This window comes from Palaemon carinicauda, chromosome 28 (assembly GCF_036898095.1).
Source record: "Palaemon carinicauda isolate YSFRI2023 chromosome 28, ASM3689809v2, whole genome shotgun sequence".
NCBI lineage: Eukaryota > Metazoa > Arthropoda > Malacostraca > Decapoda > Palaemonidae > Palaemon > Palaemon carinicauda.
In genome coordinates this window covers 77,327,747-77,349,316 of record NC_090752.1, presented here as the reverse complement: position 1 = coordinate 77,349,316, position 21,570 = coordinate 77,327,747, and the positions used below count along the sequence as shown (strand labels likewise).

Sequence of the window (21,570 nt, the reverse complement as noted above, 5' to 3'; positions counted from 1 at the left end):
CTAAAGTGGAAACACTGGTCCATTCATCCACTAACTCCGCCCCTGCCTTCCCCTACTACTACCATCCCTCCCTTTCCTTCCCTCCTTCCCCACACCTACTCTCTCTCTCTTCCCGCCCTTTCTCCTCCATACCTCCCTTTCCTCTCCCTCAATCCCCCCTTCTCTCTCTCTCTCTCTCTCTCTCTCTCTCTCTCTCTCTCTCTCTCTCTCTCTCTCTCTCTCTCTCTTACACGAAAAAATGAAGCTATGCACACGCATGACTTATTTATAATGGCGGATAACTCGAATGTATATATGTCAAGTATGGTAGGGTATTTTATGTACGACCCTGATTCCTGTTCCAGCGCAACTTGCTGTTGCTTAATTATTGTATGAGTTTTGTTTGACAATTATACAACCATTGAAAGTTAAACGAGTATGCGACCCTAATACCCATAGGTTACGTTGAACGTATGATGGGATGAAATATGTAGCTGACGCTTGGTCATTTATAGGAAATGGTGTAAGAGATGGAAAGGAAAAGGGTGGAACTGAAGTGGGAATCCGATGCAGAGTAAAAACTTAAAACGAAATTGAAGTGATAAATATATGAATAATTTATTCTAATGTTAGGAAAAGGCTGCCATATGTTAAAAAGTTATTGCAGACATAAATAGACAGCGAGTATATGATGGCTGGATTAATAGTATAAATAACTGACCACATATTTTACTTTTAATATTCATCACTCTCTACAAACAGATTATCTTCCTCATCACTGTTGAGGTTGATGCAGACGGGATCAACACCTTCTCGTATGTTGTCAGAGGACCAATACTCGTCCTCGAAGGCTCTGGCTCGTCGCACCGCTCCTGCCCACACCTCCTTTGTTGCGCACAGCTTGGCTTCTTGCAGCCTCACTTGTTGATCTGCCCGGGTAAATCGCTGCAAGGTGGAGTGCACATACCGCTTCATGGCGCCCCACACCTGTTCAATGGTATTAAGCTCGGGATGTGCAGGTGGTAGTCGGACGACTTCATGTCCGCATTCACGGATGACATTGTCAACTGTGTACCTTGGTTCTGGTCGGTTCTTCCTGCAGAGTTGAAGAAGCTCGAGGCGTGTGGTGTGGTACGGGAAGGGGATTCTGCGGCTCGCCAGCCAATTCACCAACTCTGTTTTCTTGGTGGCGGTGGTGGGTCAGCGACTTTCCTCCATCAACTGGCTGTGTGTGGTAGGGCGCGTTGTCCAACACCAAAACCGATAGTTCATCCAAGACCGGTAAAAGTTGCAACGTGAGCCAGCGGAGGAATAGGGTGCTGTTCATTTCCCCGTGGTAGTCACCGGTTTTGTTTTTTGCAGGGAAGCACAGAAATGAATAATTTACAAAACCGTGTTCTGTGCCACTTGCTACTACCACAAATAGCTCCCCTTCTCCAGGTGGCACCTGACGGCTGTAGGTTGCACTAGTAGCAGGCTGGGATGTGTCTATCCACTCCCTGTTGTGCTGCATTTTAGTGGTGAACCATGTCTCATCCACGCATACTACTTGTCTTCCCTCCTTTCGATGTCGCTGGAGTGCTCGGAGAGCCCCAACACGGCGACACACAATATCTAGCGACTCCTTCCTTAGATACATTTTCCTCTGTGAAATCCTGTAGCGGGATCCCATGTTGTGCAGCACTCGCCACATCGTCATTTTTGAGGTTTCCCCTGGAATAATACTTGCCGTCTTCAAACTTTCAATCAGTGTGCCAATAGTAAAGGTTTCCTTTGCTGTAAACTTGGCATGTACATGGCGGCGAATGGCACCAACAGTGAAACTGTCAAAAACGGGTAGTGTGGCAGTGGGCGGCAGTGAGTGTGGTGGTGTCACAGGGGGAGTGGCTGTCCCACATGGTGAATCTGGTCGAGAACGTGTGCTTTGCTGAACCAGCAACCGCACTGCATTTGTGGTCATTCCCATGATCTCTGCAACACGATCATAGGGCCTGTTGAGGAAAGGAAATCGGATAAGATAACATGTTCGAAACTATCATGTTGAGATTTTTTTTTTACCAGGCAACAATCAAAATAATGTTCCCTTTTATTATCATAGGTAGCTGTGAAACATAGTGACTGGTTCATCTGTAATTACGAAATACAACTTTGATTCATTACTTAGCTATTCAAACTTATCCTCAGTTTCCTTTCAATATGCTCTTGGTTGGAGATATGGAAGAGTCATAGTGCGATGACTCCTTTGCACGCACGTGGACATCACTGCATGTTGGCGATGGTTAAGACAATGAAAAACTTCCTCCACAGGACTTTGCCATCAGCCGTCTATCGGCCGCACGCCCGTTACTTACCATGTTACCTTCTGCACTTACCAAATACGGTATAACCGTCAGAGAAGCAAGAACATCGATTATGATTGTTTGTATAAACGATTAAACCTTACTCGGCATATGATTTTTATTAATCTGTCATTAATTCGTCATACTTGTGTCTGGCTTCATATACCGTGTAGCCTCAAGAAAGAGAGAGAGAGAGAGAGAGAGAGAGAGAGAGAGAGAGAGAGAGAGAGAGAGAGAGAGAGAGATGAGGAAGGGGTAAGGGAGGTATGGAGGAGAAAGAGGTAGGGGGATAAGGAGGGGGGTAAGAGGGGAGGAAAGGGAGTAGGGGAAGCCAGGAGTGGGGGTAGTGGGTGGATAGACGTCACAAATACGTCACGCCTCACCTGTTCGAATGTGTAGTAGCTCACGCAGGTTTTTGACTCCACAGTCAAGAGTAAACGCCATAATTAGCCGCATTTGACAGTATACAATAGTGTTAAAAATTAGCGGAGAGAGTGAACAATCTGTGCTAAAGCACCATGCTGATATGAGTCTTCGTTTCAAAGATATTTGCGAAAAACAGTATGTCATAGGGTCTGATATGCATAGTAGTCCGTTTTGACCTGGTAAGTTTGGAAATATCAAATGATCTGGAATTAGAAGTTTTAAAGCAAACTTTGTACCGTAGCTTCAAAACTTCATTTTTTTTGTCATTGAAAAGTGGATATGTTCTTTCAGTTATAAATTAGGAAACAAGTTGTGTTTGTTTAGTGCTGTAAATCAAACAAAGCTAATGTACTCCCACTTGTTTCATATGCGCTCTTACACTGTAACATTATTAAATTTATTTTTTTATCTCTTGCTCTCTTCGCACTGTTAATAGAAACCTAATTAGGCTTGCTATCACATGCTTTATACTGTTTGAATTTTATGTCATTCTTGCTCACAACTATCTGTATATAAGTTCGTTGTCGTGTTGAATAAACTTCACTTGCAATCATCTCGCCCTCTGTTAGTACCTACAAAAACGTTCGCCAAAACGGTAGAAATGGGCTTTTGCCAAAAGACCTCTAGCCCATGATTGTCACCCCCTACACATCATCCTGAAGAAGGATGGTTTCCTCTGGCCTTTTGGGGATTACAGACATTTGAAAATGGAGACGAAACCGGACAACTACCCTCTAACCAACATCACCTCATACTTGCACAAAGCGAAGGTGTTCTCCACTCTCGACCTCCTGAAGGGGTATTATCAGGTACCCATGAACCCAAAACACATCCCTAAGAGCCCCATCACCACCCTCTTCGGGTCTTACACATTCAATTACTCCTATTTTGGCCCTCATAATGTTGGGGCCCCAGTTTGTAATGCCTCATGGGTGACATCTTAAGGGACCTCTCATTCTGTGTATGTTACGTGGATGACATACTTGTGTTCTCTTCCTCCAAAGAGGAACACCTATATCGCTTACGCATCCTTCTCAATTACCTGCAACAGAAGGGCCTATAGTCCAGTACAACAAGTTTACCTTTGGCTTAATTGAACGCATCACTCCTGAAGGCGTCCACCCTCTCCCTAAGAAGATGGCTGTTCAGAACTTTCCCATGCCCTCCACCGTCAAAACACTACAAGAATTTTTGGCCTTGACCGCGGAGTTAGCAGCAGTAGGGGATTCAGCGTTATGAAGATTCATTTGTGTTGGATAACTGGGGAAGGTGGGCTGTGGCACCCTAGCAGTACCAGCCGAACTCGGTTGAGTTCCTTGTCAGGCTTGGAGGAGTGTAGAGAGGAAAGGTCCCCTTTTTTCATTTGTTTGATGTCGGCTACCCCCCAAAATTGGGGGAACGGCTTTGGTATATGGTTGGATGGTTAAACTATTATCTTTGGTTCTTGCCAGCCATCACTGCCACTTTTGCTCCCCTTTACGTCTCCCTCAATGGCAAGCCATAAGACCTGAAGTGAGTTCCCCTTCAGTAAGCAGCCTTCTGCAACGCAAAGAATGCCCAATCAACTGCTGCTGCTCTCACTTTTCCCATGTTACATGCTACTCTCCTTCTCTCCATCGATGCCAGTAATGTTGCTATTGGTGCAGTACTGGAGCAGGTGGTCTAAGACAGGTACATCCCTAATTGTAAAATCAGAATGCTACAAGCCCAATAGCTTCAACAGGAAAACAACCCGTACGAAAGGGAAAGAGGGAAATAACAAACCAATCATATTTGAGAAATGATGAAAGTTTATAAAGTATATTAAGATCAGTAACAACTGATGGTATAAAAGTTGAGAATTGATAAAAGTTTATAAAATACTGATATCTGTAACAACTTTTGATATAGAAGTTATCTATAACTTATGAAACGAAACTTATCTCAACATGCTCAAAATATGAGCATTTACAATAAGTTTGACTTCGTAAAGTTTCACTGATTGAATGAAAAATGTTTAATCATTAACTCAGGATAAATAAATCACCAAATATCTTGAATTTATTTTTTTGTATGTCAGTTTTTGTGTGCAATTGAAGAATGGACAGACCGCATGTGTTTCTCACACGTAAATTTTAAATAAAGAACCGCAACTAGAATTAAATGAGTATCATACAGCTAGAGACATTATCAGTGAGAAGATGTGGACACTGATCTTAACCTACTTACAATCATACTTTTGAGTTTCGCTAGCGTTCAACTTCATCCCCCATAGATTGACTCGTGCAATAAATTTAGCTAGATCTCTATCAAGAGATTCGACAACTGAAGGTCCACATTCAGGACAGGAAATTTATGAAAAGATTGGCATCATCTGCATATGCGAGTGGCTTGTTTTGTAGGCAAAACCACATATCATGCGTAAATGGCATGAAAAAGTAATGGCTGAGAACACTACCCTGAAGAACACCAGATATTAACCTTTTATTTGTCACTATGGTGGACATCAAGAAGCTCTTAAAATGTTAATAAAAATTGATGTAATTTGGAAATTGAATATAACAAATCTTTGCTTTAGAATAATTTTTTTTTCTTACAGACTTTGGAAAAAAGTAATATGATTTTCCAATTCTAAAAAACTTGTATTTTGGCTGAGAAATTTTGAAATATCAAATGATACGGGATTTGGAGTTTCATAACAAACTTTGTATAGTATCGTTGAAACTTTAAAGTTTATCCTATTGAAGAGTTGATCTGGAAAGGTTCGGTTTCCAATAATAAATTAGGTAACGAGTGTTATGAAAAGAAAAGAAGGTAATATCGCTTCGAAACTCTATAACAAGAAACGGGGACTTTACTCCAAATATTTATTTTCTAGTATTTATTTTCGAAAAGTCATGTTATGGAAAATGTTAATGATGCTTGAGATCCTATCTAACCTGACCAGTATTCCTAAACCTCTGAATTAGTACTGATGTTTTTTTTTTCTTTCTTTTAAATGCATTGACCACATGTGACCACAAGTGCTCAATGCAGTTAGGAAATAACAGGGTTCTTTATTGTAAATCGTTGTTAATGTAGGTCAGATATTAATTCATAATGATGGTGTGGCATTTTCTTTCCCATCAGTGCTCAGTGCAGTTAATAAGTAAGAATGTTGTTTTAAAGGTACTTGTAGAGTCACTACTGTATCTAGTAAAATTAGATTTATGCTTTTTTTTTTCCATGTTCACTACTGATTTTTCACGCTAAACATTCCCAGCCGTCCATCTACTAAAGAGTGGAATATAAAAGTAAAACCACCGCATCAATGATATGAAATTGGTCTGTCAAATACTCGTGCATTAAAAAAAATTGTATTCTTTACATTAGGAAATTTAGTTTTGTTCAAGAAATCATAAAATAGCAGATGTGGCCATTTCATTCTTTCACTTCTATTTGCTTATTTCACATTAGCTTTCCTTTTGCTTGTGGATTTTGAACCGGGTTTTATTCAGTCTCATCCATCCGATGATTGAAGGTTATGAAGTAAATTGCAAATTTTTTATATCAACCAAACCAGTGAATAAGGAAATGGAAAAATGTAATGTAGAGAGAAAAAAATGAATCATAAATGAGTTCTGTTTGGCAAGGAAAAGCTGAAGTAAATAAAAGATAAAATAGAAAATAGTTGAAGTATTTCCGCATGGTTACTGATGGGCGCAAAATTGAAAAAGAACGGCATTGCATGGGATTAGAGTGGGATGGAAAGATGTATCAATCTAACGCAAAACAATTTAATTGATTGATTTGGGGTAATCTAGCGTCATGACAACCATGGGCCAAGCGATTTAACCCATGCAGGGTAACCAGAAAAACTATATGGATAAAATGAGAAAATCCCATTTGCTATATTCGGATACGTTGGGAACTTGTGTAAACATTGACTGAATCTTTGAAATATTGGCATTATTATATATGTATTTTTACATCTTTCCATATTTTTCCCCTCTCCTTACAATAGGTGAATCCAGTAAGTGTCCCCCTCCGCTTTTCATAATAAGTGTTTAGGGGGGGGGGGTGGGGGGGGGGAGTTAAAGTTGCTAGCCCCCAGCATGTTAAGGGTTTTATATGCAGACAACGTTTGTCTTTTTTTGATGGTCTCTCATCTAAGTCCTATCGGAATTATGATTATCTCATTTCACTGATTGAACAACCAACAGTATAGCGAAAATATTATATAAACACATACACAGACCCACAATAACAGCAATAAATGCCTGGCATGTCAATTCATGTCTGGGGTCTGCCAGTTTTCATCAACGTGCTGGCTAGTGCGGACCTGTGATGGTGGGAAATTTTCGTTTGATCACACACTCACATGCAGTACACATTATATATATATATATATATATATATATATATATATATATATATATATATATATATATATATATATATATATATATATATCTCGTCTGTGTAATAAAACCACAAAGAAAACCGAAAATACTAAGTGGAACGTGACCAATCTCATTTCCTTTTGTTTAAGACTTGATAAAAATTTTTTACAATATGTATGTTTGAGTGAGAGCACGAACGTAAATACAATTTTCTTTTTTTTTCTTTTAAAGCTAAGCATCAGATAAATATGAGACAACACCGTTGTTTTATGGCTGCTAAAATTCTTGAGTGGTGCAGTTTTGATAAGCAAATTATTCTCATGTCGCCTCTTTTGGGAGTTATAATGACTTTCAATTATTTGTTTCAAACTGCCTAATTCGCGTTTTTTGGTAGAAACCTGTTTTAGAGACTTGTGTTTACTAAAAATTCATAATTTGTATTGCTTGTAGTTGTTTACTCTTTGTTTTTCCTTTTGTAATGAATTTTATGTGGACCATTGTGTCTCATTGCATTTTATAGAATTAGCATACGTTGATACCCAATAAGCATTTGAATTTTTAGGTCATATATGTATTTTCAAAGGAATGAACGAAACACAGCAAATCTAAGCCATGCTATAACGTTTCTGTTTAGCATGAAACAATGAGAGAGCTTGATATAGTTAAAGAAAATAGACGACTGTAATTGTAAATCTGAAATCTTTCATCCTGGGAAGGTTCGTGGCGTCAATCCGCAGGAAATGAAACGTAATGACGCAATTTTCCGCCGTATACCCAAAGGGAGCTTTTCGCTAAAGCATGTGATTCGCTACTGGATTTCACGGGGGCCGAGTTTCTTTGGCAGAAGTGAGACTTTTTTTCCGCTTATCTTTAACTTTTAGAAGTAAATTCATGTTCATATTTTTTTTTCATTGGTCTTAAGCTATAGTTTAATGGGCATCAATATTTTATTTTACAGTTTTAAGGAAATTCCTTCTAAATTCCTTCTTTTTTTAACACCCTTGTATTTATTTTCCATATTTTCGTTTTTTTTTTTTTTCATGGTTTGTGATCCTTTCGGACGTTTTATTTTAATTTTTTAAGCTTATGGAAATGATTATTTTGTGACCCTTTAAGGGGTTTTCATAGTTTTCATTTATATTCTTTTTATACACGCTCTTACTGCTGTGATTTTGATCGATAATTTCTTGGAAATTCGTGTTTGTTAACATGCTTAGATTTTCATACCCTCTCCATACTTGTTTTCAGTATTTTTCTATTTTTAATATCAATCTTTATTTTTATTTACTGAAAATTACACAATTTAATGAAGATGATACAAGTATAAAAAAAAAAAAAAAAATGAATATCATAAACCAACACTTGAGTTCATAGCTATTTGGTGTAAGGTTTAAGGTTTAAACTTATAATTCTTTTATCGACAAAAAGTCCATGATTAATTGATTCAATTTTGACGAAGAAAATATAGATTTATTGAAATTAAGGCTCGTTTGATTAGTGAGACAGGGCATCAACATCAGTGGCATTGTCATTACGATGGTTACGGAGTAAACTAGGAAGTCTTGCGAGATTTCTCAAGTTAGCAATAAAATTATCAAGACAAAATTACAGAAATAGAGCAAAGCAGCATTCTGTCTCTTTATTTTCCTCCTCTTCAGTTTTTGTGTACGTAACTTAAAAGATGGTACTTATATTTACTTATGTGATTACTTGTTTATTTTTTTACTTATTCGTAAATATTTGGTTTTATAGTTGACTACTACAATAACTACTACTACTACTACAAAGTTTGATAATGACAAAGAAAAAGACTAATTTGCAAATGTAGATCTCTCTGCCTCTCGCAATAATAAAATCTATAATGATAATACATTGTTTTATTAAGTTACAGTACTACAAGGTTAAGCAGAGGAAATGGATAGACAATTCTTCAAAAGCAAATGATTTATTTTTCGAAGTTAAAGGTTTTTTGGAAGGCTTGAAGATAAACAAGAACAAAAAGTTACTTGTAAAAAAAAACCTTAATCATAAGATAAACAGGTGCTATGCTCAATATATAAGAGGAAACTGTAATTTGAATCGAACACCTAACACGTCTGGAAATACTAATCTGATATCCATTATCTTGGGAAGGATCAGAGCCGTAATCTAAAATAATCCGAAAAACAGGGACGCAATTTTATGGCACACTTCTGAAGGCTGGTTTCTGATTTGGTACTTCATGTCACGGGTGCATTTTGTGCGAGGTGGTTGTTAACTAAGAGGCGGGGTGAATGCGCTGCTAATCGATAGTGAGTGTGTCTTGTACCCGTGGGTGGGGATCTCAGATCTGTTGGCATCTACCAGGCGGATTGTCAGCAAGCTTATGCTGGGATCACATTTAGGCGATACTCCTTGGCGATCAGAGGAGATATGGAAAAATCCCTAAAATTTGAATATCGCAGGTGCTTTCATGCAATATTTCAGCACATATTTTTCGAAACGCAGGACATCGTGGCATGCACGACTCATAATGCGGAGTAGGCGACCAGGGGGAGATGCACACCACAGGCACAGAGCAATAAGGGCAATACATGGGGATACATTGGCATGTGGTGCATCGCTGTATATGTAATCCCATCGGAGTGGGCAAGTTGGGACATCTCAATTGGTCGGGCACTTTGTGATAGTGATCTTTGTGTACTCGATATACATGTGATACGGATCGTGGCGTGCGTGATCCATGGGACGCCAGTGTATAAAAAGGCACCGCCACTGGGAAATGCCCACTGTGAACCCACAGTGTATTGAACATGTATTTACTCCATCTCTTCAAACTGATAATAATAATAATAATAATAATAATAATAATAATAATAATAACAATTATTAATAATAATGAAAATAATAATAATAGTAATAATAATAATAATAATAATAATTATTATTATTAATAATAATAATAATAATAATAATAATAATAATAATAATAATAATAATAATAATAATAATGAGGAAAATAATAATAGTGGTATCTGTCATCACTGACATAAACAAAGCACGAATGGTGATGGGGTAGGGCAGCTACCACCTTTAATACCAGCGATGAATGGATGCGCAGGTATGCATGTTGCCACATCTCCCATAGGGAGATTTATTGCATATATAGAGTTGAGAGGTGATTAGGTTTGCAATAATGGTGAAACAGAACACTGATAATGTGATACGTTACCTCCTTGTACGCGTTGTATCACAGGTTCCCGACCATCATTGCACACTTGGCAAAAAAATGGAGCAGGTTTCATTCTGTTTGCCAGTGTTGCGATTCGGTGTGGCAACTGGAGATGTATTGTACACGTGACGATGTTCATCTTGGTATGTGGGATTTGGTGTGAAACACACCCGGGATGAACGGGGATGTGTGGCGATATGCTCAAAATTTTGCTAAAATGAACATCTCACCACATTACCATGGCTGTATGGCCCAAGTGTGATCCCAGCATTAGAAAGAAACCACGTTGTGTCCTGGGGAGTGACTTTGGTAGAAGGGAACGGGAAGCACCAGTGTTTTTTAACCACACACCCATTCCCACATCAAGTGAAAAGAAAATATTAGTGACAGGGGAGGCCACAGCCAAAAGCGATGTCCTACTTGCATTTTGGCCACTAATAACCATCCACACATTTCTTCACAACAGCTCTGAATCTGTAGTGGTAATAGCATGCGGTTGATGTTGGTCAATAAGTAGCTGAAGCGGTTGTTGGGCTGGGCGTGAGCGAGGGGTGGCATGTGTGGCTTGTCAAGGGATGGCTGTCTGTGACTTGCTGCATTCACGCCGGCTTCAGTTAGAGTTGAGTAGTTGTCCTTTTCGTCAGGAGTAGAGGCGTTGATGGACGTCTTGAAGGTGGTAAAGTGGCTGTCCATAAGGGCATTGACTTTGGTCATTAGGTCCTTCATGGGCAAGGTATCGACATCCGGGAGAGCTTTGCTGACAGGTTCGGGTAGACGTTGTACCCAAAGGCCGCGAAGTTGGTTCACTTCTCGAGGACAGTCGTCTGCGGCAAGTTGCAAGCGAACGATAATGGTCATTTCCCTGGGTATGCGGACTGTTTGCCATAAGACAATTGGTTGAAAGTCTACTCGTTGAAAACAATTAGTCAAAACTGATGATTAGTATAATGACAATTTGTAGAAAAATTTTATGTAAAGATTAAAGCTTAATAATAGTTAAAAGCGCTCATTTACTCAACTAAATTATTGTTGTTTCTAGAAATATTCATTCCCATTGCTCGGTGTTCTAATAAAATTTTTCCAAGTAATATTGGAGAATCAAAAGAGCATTGTGCCATCCTTTTAAGGAGTTGTTTGTTCGTGGTAAGTTGTCATGCACTCTACTGTAAATTGACCACATATGTATATCAAAAGTGTGTCTTCTTTGTCCGGCTCTCTGAGTCATCTCCGTTGTTTTACTTGTTCAATTGCTTTCAAAGCCATTTTACGCCAGTGCCGAGAAGGCTGACCATCAATCACATCATATCGCACAGTGCACCTCTCCATGTTACCACACGGTTTATCAGCCAGGTATGCAATTCCTTCATTGGGGTTTTCTTGTACTTTTTTTGTCGCGATGAACTCCATTTTACTGAGGGTATATGGTTTTGATTTTAAAATTGTTAAATTTTGTGTTTTAAAGTGAAGAATTCTAAACTTCAAAAAGAAAAAAAAAATATGCTTATTGTGGCATTCTACGGTATAAAAATCCATAGTATGGCATTCTAAACTACAAAAAATGCTTATCATGGCCATATCATGATAAATATACAAAGTTAACGAGCCAATTGAGTGAAAATAGACTCTTCAATTACATCTTAAAATACTGTGTTAGGGGTTGTAACTTTAGAGTTTAGACATTTCACTTACAGTTTTCCAATTAGCCTTTTCGACCAATTTTCCTGTCGACGAATATCCTTTTCCACTCATTGTCTTTTCGACTAATCATCAGTCGACCAATTGTCTTTCGACCAATCGTCAGGCTACCTTTCCCTGGGGGCGAGCAAAGCCTTTTTGGTTCCCCAACGGCTGTTGAGAGAGCTAGAAAAGCTTGGCCATACGGGCGGCTGTCGATGGTGAGTACTTCTTCAGGAGGTATTTTTCAGGGCATCATACAATTTGGTAGGGTTGCCTTGGTTGTAAAGCTAGTCGGAGATTTCTTGAGAAGTGTCCTCTTAGGTTGTCGCGAGGACATAGTCTGCTTTACTGCTTGAACGAGTTACGCCCTTGCTTGATGCTAAACTGAAAGTTTCAGAGCACAGGAATCAAGGAAACGCATCTCTGATGGTGAAGGGTGGTAGTTTCACTGATGTAGAGTGTGTCGCAGAGTCAGTATCGGTGGGCAGCATCGTATCAAGGGTGGGGCATAGGTGGTGACTCTTGAGGAGCTGATCACTCCGAGGGTCACCAATGTGCGAGGTGGTTGTACACAGAGAGGTGGGGTAAATGCAAATAACTTTTATTCAACAGATAACGAGTTTATATACAAGAATGTCACAAACATACTAATACATGTTAGGACAAGCTTAATTAGGTTCCGTTATCAGTGCGGGGACGTGTGAAAGATGAAAAAGGCAAAAACGTTACAGTGTACAAGCGTGTATGAAACGCATGCAGTACACTTTCTATCTGAAGGAAGTTTTTAGATTGTGAAGAGAAATTTTGTATATTTAATTCATTGTTTTCTTAAATTTCTTTTTATGATTTATGCTATTGAGGACATTTCCTTTCTTTTTTCATTATTATTATTATTATTATTATTATTATTATTATTATTATAATAGAAGGAAGGAAAGTGTGTATATTTTGTTATCCACCATGTTCCAAGTAATTTTATGGGAATTTATCTATTAGTTTCAGAAGCGAGGCTATTTTGTACATTTTTCTCATAGGCTGCAATATGAAATTAGTAGATTTTTAAATCTTATTGATTTTATATCCTTATTTATACAGGGATGTTTACTTTTGGAAGTATTTTGGATCTGTTGTACAAGTTATTAACCCAAATTTTGGGGGGAATTATAATGAAACTGAGGACGGGATTTGTAAATAAATGATAATGATATTAGTATTTATGATGATAATAAATGTTTCCAAGGCAAGAGAGCTCCATAGCATTCTTATTCTTATTATTATTATTATTATTATTATTATTATTATTATTATTATTATTAATATTATTATTATTATTATGATTATTCACAAAGTTATCATATTTTAATAAAATAAGGCAAACGATCATGAATAAAACGGGAAATGAATAAATAAGAGAAGCATAACTACATATAATGAACAGTGAGAAAATAATATAGCCTGGTAGTGGAGCAAATATTCCAATATTCAATTACTTAAGCACGTGTATTAAAAGTTTCTCTCTCTCTCTCTCTCTCTCTCTCTCTCTCTCTCTCTCTCTCTCTCTCTCTCTCTCTCTCTCTCTCTCTCTCTCTCTCTCTCTATTTATACATCCTATCCATTTTAGCGCGTACAACACCAATAGGGAATTAATTACCCTCCCTTCATGACCAGCGTAGCGTAGAGTAACTCTACGGACGGCATTTTATGATTTCGCAATGGAGCTGGGCAGCCCTTTATGAAGACCATTTTCAAGCGGAGTTTGAACGTATCATCGGGGTTTTCCCCAGTTCATTTTCACTTCGTCCTGGTCATGTGTAATACAAGGGACGTGTGTAGGTATGCTGCAAAAGGCTCTAAAAGATCTAACCATCGAGGGATGCATTTTTTGCCCCAGCTTTTCCGTTTCATTATCATGGTAAATGGGATTTGCATGAGATGAACATGTATATTTTGATAGATGGTTTATCATATATATATATATATATATATATATATATATATATATATATATATATATATATATATATATATATATATATATATATATATATATATACAGTATATATATATTTATATATATATATATATATATATATATATATATACACACATATATACATACATACATACATACAACAAACGCCTCAGACATGTCTTTATTCATGCTTGCTTGGGGCTTAGTCCATTTTCATCACCACACTGGCTAATACGGATTGGTGATGGCGGGAGTCTTGTCTGATCGCTGACAGCAAACCAAGCTGGTATGGGTGTGAATGACTTTTACTGCTTTGCTGATCATGGCTATACACAAAATTATTATTATTATTGTTATTATTATTATTATTATTATTATTATTATCACAAGCTAAGTTGTAACCCTAATTGGAAAAGCAAAATGCTATAAGCCCAAGTGCTCCAACTGGGAAAAATAGCCCAGTGAGGAAAGGAAACAAGGAAATAAAAAAAAAAAACAAAAAAAAACAAGAGAAGTATTAAACAAAATAAAATATACTAAGAACAGTAGCAACATTTGATTAGATCTTCCATATATAAACTATGTAAATTAAAAAAAAACAAGAGGAAAAGAAACAAGATAGAGAAGCATGCTCAAATGTAACTTACCCTCAATGGGTAGTATCCCCGCACAAATATATATATATATATATATATATATATATATATATATATATATATATATATATATATATATATATATGCATTCTCTACATATACACATTCATACACAATGTATGTTTAGTTTCCGATTTGCGAATGAATTGCTTTGTGCGAAAAACTCATAGTTTCACTCGCTTCATACTGTATCGTTTACGTGTTTCATACATGCTCATACAATCTAATGCTATTGCTTTTTTTTTTCTCTCTTGCTTGTTCCCTCACTGGTAATAAAACGACCAGTTTAAGCTAGTCATCACATGTATTAAATTGTTTGAATTTTTGTGACATTCTTTTTTTCAACTGCTTGTATATAAGCTCGTTATCTGTTGAATAAACTTGACTAGCATTCACCTCGCCTCTCTGTTAGCACTAAGCAACCACCCCGCACAATAGGCTACACCTGTATAGAAGAAATATGAGCAGCGCTGTAACTGCTACCACACACATATCTCACGACTTTCTTTATCTTTACGGCCATATCTCTCACCATAGATTGTACAGATGGATTTTGATGGTGTAAAAAAAAAAGAAAAAAAAAAGAAAAAAAAAAACTTCCCTTGCTTATTCGCTTTAGTGACATTATAGGGAGCGTTTGAATATTTTAGTCATTGCTTTAACTTCAGTCATTGCTTTAACTTCCCATGAGCAGTCAATTTGTCTCTCTTAAGTAACACTACTTCCCCAATGTTATTCCTACATTAAGGGGTCTGTTGCCCGATGCGCCCTCTCCAATGCTTTCTAGCAAAGGCATCCGCATCCTCCAAACCTCTTCTTTCCAGATCATCCTTCACCTTAACGGACCATTTAGTTTTCAACCTCACTCTCGAACTTCTCACCGTAACAGTAATATTCCCGTAAGCCCCTTCAGCATTCTCATCTCTGTTCTCTCAATTTGTCCCTCGTAAGTGCTAGACCTAATGGAATTAAATCATACCCTATCAATATAGCAATTAGCTAAATTATTTAGAATTGCCTACTCTGTCTTAATTTCTCTCTTATTAAAGTTATACTTCAACAGGTATGTGTTGAATCATGTGTCTCTCCCCCACAGTTTTATTTGGTTCTTATCAACACAGGTGTTTTGAACGCCTAATGAATACATTCACTCACGTAACAGCGACTTGCATCAGCCATACTTCATACTTATCCATTGTCATACCTTCTATTAATGAAGCATATGGATTTCGAATGAAGACACAATATTGATTTCATTTTTTAATGATAATGTTAGAAATTTTTCTTTTCTTCTTTTTTATTTTAGTTGTCATTATTCACAACAAATTCCAAATTGTATAAATGAATTGTCGGGGTTTGTAAAAAGAAAACTAACTAGAAGCGATTGCTCGTTTAGTAATGTTTTGTAGTGTTAAAAGCCATTCTGCGGTTAATATTAAAAAAAAAAATTGCTATAAAGAAGAAGAGGATGTAATTTGCATGCCTCCCGTTTCATATAAACAATGAAGGATTCAGAGAATAAAGCAAGATATATTTTAAGCATCGATATATTTGTTACTGTAACGAAGGGTGAAAGAAAATAAATTTATCAGGAAACATGATAAATTTAAAGTAATTTGTATTTTCCTAACGATACAAACCTGTAGGTATTTATTAGGGATTATCTTTCGGGGATGCTTGAAGACTAGCCATTTTTCTGTACAGGCGCTTCATGTAACTGAGAAAAACCTTGATACCTCACTAAAATCTTTGTGTAATACACGGATAGCGGCCTGAGCAATTGTGTGTTTGTAAAAAACTAGAAATGTGACTGTCTAGGTGCGATCAATCCAATGCCAATATCTGAAGTAACTGGAGAAAGAAACTTTTCTAGTTCAGCTAATGTAATTACGAGAATAGGAAATACAAGCATCGATAAGTATAAGTTTCCCAAATCTTAGAATATGGCTATAGTCACACCGGTTCTGAAAACTGCTCAAGATTATCAGGAATTAAGCTCGTATAAACCAATTTTGAATCAATCCCTTATTTCAAAAGTGCTAGAATACATAATTTTTGAACAGTTAATTAGTCACTTAGAAGAAATAGAACCTCTGCCTTTCTGCTTACAGAAAATTATACTCTGAGACAGCGATATGTTTTCTTGTAAATTATATACTTGGAAATGATGGATGAAAAAAACGTATTTTAATATTACTTGATCTTAGTCATGCTTTTGATACAATTGTGCATGAACTGCTACTATATGATCAACGGTCCATTGGTATTGAAGATCAAGCGTTTCAATACCCAAAAGACTACTTGGTTGACAGAAATTACTGTGTGCAAATTGGAAACTCTCATTCATCATATGAACCTTTAAACAAAGGGGTACCCCAGGGGAGTGTACTGGGCCCATCTTATTTGTTATATATACTATTGGTCTGTCGAAAGTACTACAAAGGCATGGAGTGAAGTCAGGGAATCGATGTCAATCAAACAACTGAAATTAAATGAAAATAAAACTGTTTATGGTGATTGTAAAGAAAAAAAAGTGTAAGAAACTCGGGTGATATTCAAATAAACATAAATAACAACTCTGCCCTGATATCTAGTAAAGTTTGTGATTTAGTGTATCTCTTGACTGTAACTTGTATTTCAATGCCCAAATAAATAATGTAGTAAAAACTGCTGGTTATCATCTTAGAAACATTGCATTTATAAAGAAGTACCTCGATGAACATTCTGTAAAGAAACGTGATAAACTGTGTTATTACCAGGATTGACTACTGTTACTCCACCTACTACAATTTATCAAAAGTGCAACTTAAGAAATTACAAAACATAATAAGCAAAGGAGCAAGAAAAGATCACTCCTCCACTAATTGATTTACACAGGCTGCCTTTTAAAATGAGAATCGAGTTTAAAATATGTACAATAACCCATCAAGTTATCAGAACTGGACGTCCAAAATATCTAAGAGAATTACTACATATCGTGCAACCAACAAATCGTGTTGACATGAGAATAATTCAGAGGGTTTAAAATTATTGGAACATAGATATATGTCTAATGTAGGCTCTAGAGCCTTTAAATTTGCGATCCCTATGCTATACAATAAGCTCCCACTAGACATCTGAAAAACTGAAGATATTAAGGCTTTCAAGAAGAAACTTAACACTTTCATGTTTTTTGAGTGTTTTGATAGTGTGGATTTTACAATAAATGAGCAATATGTGGTGTGAAATGTTAAATGGTTTTGAACAAAAATGGTAAAATGTCTGTGGAGGTCCCGTAGAGAGCAGGGTTCTCCTGCTGTATAGGACCCGGAAAGCAGCCCTTTAAGTAAGTAGGTAAGATTATTCCGAGTTAAATAGGAATGTTGGTATTAAACATAGACTTTTCCCAATACCCATCTCGTAGGGAGTATGGAAGACATAGACAAGTATGAAATCTATACTAGGTTACACGGGGGAAATGGGTGTTACTTGTTGTTAGGTGAGGCCAGAGTGCAGAGAGCCCATGCTGCTGTTCCCCAAGAGAAGGAAAGATGAAATGAAGAGCCAGTCATTCTTACACATTCATCCCAGACTAATCCCGGATAAGCTATGCCCTCAATCATCTGCTACTTCTCCATCAAGAAGCCTGAGGCATTTCAAACCACTTACTGTGCAGCCACCACAGGACCAATAAAGAACGTCTCCATGTTCCTGCTGGTCACGTTTTGAGGTAGTGGGTGGTAAAGGTCATTTGATGCTTCCACATGCCAGCTAGTAGTATCTGTGCCACAGAGTAGTTAAGTTTAAACGCCAGGGATGTACTTATAGCCCTGGTGTCATGACCTCTAGGTCGGTCTACATGCTGGAGAAGAGTCAGGATTCACTGCCTGGTCAATAACCATGCGAATCCATGCATAGATGGTGTACATTGTGACCTGCCTCTTGACCTTCCCCGTCCTGACGGAGAGTGCTGATACTCGGTGGTGAGCTGCAGCAGTACATATAAGGTAATATCTCAAGCTCCTGACTTGGCAAAGTAACAGTTGATCTGGATCATCAGTTACAGAACGAAGATCCTGATCCGAAAGGGCCCGATTGTATGATCTGCAGCTCAGGGACGAGGCTGAGTGTCACCTACCCTACATCCCCTTGAATGGGCAATGTTGTGGGATAGACCATGAAGGTCACTAACTCACATTGCCGAAGCCAATGTGAGTAGGAACACCGTCTTCAAAGTCAGTTGGCGATCTGTTGCTTGGTGTAACGGTACATAGAGAGTACCCTTCAGAGACAGATGGACGCAAACCATGATCGAAGGAGAAGGTCTAACTTCTGACTGGGCGCAGGTGAGTTCATAACTTTGAATGAGGAGAGACAATGCCAATGGAGAGGAAGGATGAACTCCTTTCAGTCTAAATTGCATGCTTAAGGCTGAGGGGTAGCCTTTCACTGCTGAGACTCAGAGGAGCTTTTCCTCCCCAAGGTATGCAAGAAACTCCGCTATTGCTAGAGTAGTGGCATCAAGATGAGAGATACCCCTCTCACGACACCAACCACAGAAGAGTCCACCTAGCCTGGTACACTGGTGCCGAAGATCTTTGTATTGAGACATCCTTCGCGTAATTTGTTACGTAAAGCCTCTTTGTGAGAGATACTGAATAGTCTCCAGGCATGAAGACAAAGAAGCTAATGCCTTGTGGTAGATGTTTGCTTGTGGTTCTTTGAGTAGATCTTGTCGTGGAGTGAGTTCTCTTGGAAGCTGCAGAATGTGTGGGAACCACTTTACATTATGAAATAGCAGAGCTATGAGTGTTATCAATAGGTTTTTGGATGCTCTGGTCTTGTTGAGCACCCTTCGCAGCAAACATAAGAGGGGAAAGGCGCACAAGTCAATATTGTTGGCATGCATCTTGCCAGAGACCCTGAGGGTCCGAGACTGATGAACAGTAGAGCGGAAGCCTGAAGTTCAGGGACGTTGCGAACAGATCCACAGTCCGGGAACCTTACAAAGGTAGGTCTTTTTTGTCTATCAGATGATACAAAGACCCTTTATAACCCATTATCTGAGTAGCTCTGTTCAAATTTTCTGCAAGCACATTCCTTTTTCCCAGAATGAAGCGAGGTGATAGGGACACTGAATGTTCTTCCGTCTATCTTAACATCTTTATTGCTAGATTTCATAGGGGCTGTGAAAAGGAACGCCTCTGGAGAGGACCTCTAGAGACGGATTGAGAGTCAAAGCCGAAAGAGGCTCATCTGGGACCTAATAGTATCTCCTCTGCTGGATGAAGGGAGGAGTTTGGAGGATGTGCCTGCTCGAAGTGAGCTAGAAGAGCCAGCGACCTGAGAAAAGCCTTCTTTCTGGCTGCTGTTTAAACCTTAGACCAGGGCAGGGCTAGACTTGACTTAGATAGTCGTTGGTTCCCATGGACCTGGTTCAAGACCGTATCCATGCCTTCATGAGGGGCTGGTAAGAGACCGATGTCTTGCCATGTAAATCCTGAATTACATTTAGCTGTTAGTTTCTAACTTCTTATGAGCCTCTGGTGTTATGGTTGGAAGCAACATGGCCTTACATTTTAAAGGGCTAGTGTTCAATCCCAATATGAGATAGAAATTAATTTCTATTTGAGCACAATATAGTGTTGATTTTCATCCATATTGACTTACTATGGGTAATTTGAATTGAAAATTATCAATTATGTCACATGGTGGGGCGGGAAGTCAGGGATAACTCGCAGGTCCGAGACTGATGTCTCACCAGGTAAATCCTGAATTGCAATTACTAGTTAGAATCCAACTTCTTTTAAAGCCTCTAGTGTCAGGGTTGGAAGCAACCTGGCCTCTCATTTGAAAGGGCTAGGGTTCAATCCCCATATGAGATAGAAATTTATTTCTATTTGAGAATGATATTGTGTTGATTTTCATCCATATTGACTCATTTAAGGGAATTTGAATTAAAAGCCTGGAAGTAGGTCAAAACTCACTGGTAAGAGACCGATGTCTTGCCAGGTAAATCTTGAATTGCAGTTAGCATTTAGATTCCGACAACTCGGAAACGGTTTCCAAACTGTATGCAAACAATGCTTCAAAACTGCTTACAAACTGTTTCCAAACTGTTTGTAAACCATTTCCAAACACCATTTCACGAATTACTGTTTCCCATCCAGAATGGGAAACACTGCGCGCGTGTGTGTGTGTGTGTGTGTGTGTGCGCGCGCGCGCGCGCGGGGCCGAGGTGACGATGAATTAGTACCTACTCGAGACTTGCAGTTATAACACCATGTGGTCTGCCGAGAAAACTCTAGAACTTATAGCCTTTCTGTATTTTGTATCCTTTTGAGATATACTAGGAGACACCATCCGTAAAAGTAGTTCAAAGTTACTTGAGCACATCCGAACACAATTGGTGAAACCTCCACCATCTAATTTCAGTTCCGCCAAAAGCAAATCAACATAGGGTCCTTTTTCAAAAAAAATTCCTCACTCATATCTTACTCTTTTTCTTGACCTCCCTTGACTTTATCAAAAGTGCCAAATAAAATGCAGACGCTGCTGCAGCAACCTCCACACTCATCACAGGCATGACCAAGACTGAGGTGTGGACCGGAAACATTGTTTGGAAGTAGTTTGCAAACTGTTTCCAAACATTGTTTCCAAACAATGTTTCCAAGTGTGTACAGGGCTTTAAAACATCACTAATCGACAAACAGTGAAACGATCTTATTCTTTATAATGGCTTTGCTTCACTTTGTAAATGAATTAAAACAAAAGTAAAGGATTAGGTAACAAAAATTAAAGAAATAATTTCTAAAATATTTGCTAGTTATTTAAAATAATGGCAAAATTTCAAAAAATGTTGCGACATTTTTCTTTCAGGATTGACAGAGGAACACAGAACTTTTAAGTCATTTGATCAAATGCTTATCTCACGGAATGTGAGGAATCGGTTGTAAGGCTGACCTTTCAA

General features: G+C 38.1%; 1 pseudogene; it reads right to left on the bottom strand.

Moving 5' to 3' along the window:
• Positions 1-714: 714 nt before the first annotated feature.
• Positions 715-12,065, bottom strand: LOC137621890 (uncharacterized; annotated as a pseudogene).
• Between the last annotated feature and the right edge of the window lie 9,505 nt (positions 12,066-21,570).